Source organism: Palaemon carinicauda, chromosome 33 (assembly GCF_036898095.1).
Source record: "Palaemon carinicauda isolate YSFRI2023 chromosome 33, ASM3689809v2, whole genome shotgun sequence".
NCBI classification, from domain to species: Eukaryota; Metazoa; Arthropoda; class Malacostraca; order Decapoda; family Palaemonidae; genus Palaemon; species Palaemon carinicauda.
Window position 1 is genome coordinate 61,083,886 of NC_090757.1, and position 1,657 is coordinate 61,085,542.

A 1,657-nucleotide genomic window follows, 5' to 3' on the forward strand; every position below is an offset into this window, starting at 1 on the left:
GCTCTTAGAATAATGTCCAACTCCCAGACGTTAATATATATGAGCACTGAATATCTAAAGGTCTCTTTACGTTACACTCAAAACAGAAACTGGGGTATTACTTTACTTTTAATGGGAACTATTCTTAAATCAACTGCTTACTTCAGTTCTAAGTAAGGAGATATGAGCAAGTTACTGGATTAATTATTGGTGATCGAAATAATACAAAAATACACAATTAACAAAATTATGTATATTCTATAAAAATAACAAGTCAACAATAATACCATAAATAAATCACTCGAAATTTAAATCTGAACTAGACATTAGACTTGAGACAAAATGACACCTCAAGAATTTTACAATCACAAGTTTCACTAGAAATTAATTTATGAAAATATTTAATTTTGACTATTAATGAAAAAAGTTAACACTTGAAAACTATAGGAAATAAATCAAATTTACACTTACATATGCATAACTGTTACTCTTACGTTCTTTGGGCTCACACAAGGTTACAGAACGGTTAAGCAAAAATAAATGCACTTCACTTTTTAACCCAATTGCACAGGCCAGGCACAAAAAATTAATGAATTTTACCATATAAACTGTATTCACAAATACACTTCACTTCTTTCAAAACTGAAGTTACCAAACATTTTTACCAAACACTAAACACTATTCACCTTTGAGAGGAAATACGTAGTGGCAGGATAGATGCTGGTGAGGTGAGAGGACTGGTGGATCTTGTGGAATGTCATGTTGGATCCCTGGTTCCTATGCATTACTAGGCCCTATTTATATCATCCTAATTCACTCTAGGACCTTCCAGCAAAATTAAGCAATGCATTTGATGCGTGTGCACTAGGTCCGAGCGGTCTCTCGTGGCGTCAGGTTGCCAACTTGGTAGTTTATAACAGGATTATACAAGACATCGTAATAAAACTTTTTAAAATAAAGATTTAATTCTTTAAAATGTCGTAAATTGACATATACGGAACTGAATGAAAATACAACTAAATAAATGACGACAGTCTTATGTAATTTACATTCATTTACTTAACCCTATGTGAGAGGAACTCACCTTACGAGCTGGCCATACATCTCTTAGATACACAAATGAAACACATGAATAGAATAATCTGCTCTCATGTAGACCGGCTTTGTAAGATATATATATATATATATATATATATATATATATATATATATATATATATATATATATATATATATGTATATATATGCATATATATACACACACACACACATATATATATATATATATATATATATATATATATATATATATAAAACATTATAATGGCTTCCAGAATAGGAAATGGCCCCTAGGAAGAGAAAATACAAGGAGTAGGGAAACAGTAGCTGCTCCCTATGCCCACACACAAGGCTCACTAGCATCGTTTTCAATCCCTTGTAGGCACACTTGACCATGGTCTTCTTATCTTGCTTTCAAGATAATGAAACCCTTCCGTCCCATTACGTCTCTCACGGTGTTCGTTCTCTCATCTTTTTCTAATCATGTGATATTTTCAATAACCCATTATTGTCTATTCTTTCCTTATGACCAAACCATCAAAGTACTCTTACACTTATGTCAACACTTGTATCTTTCTTCTACTTTGGATAACTCTTGTATGTGCTTATTATAACTTTT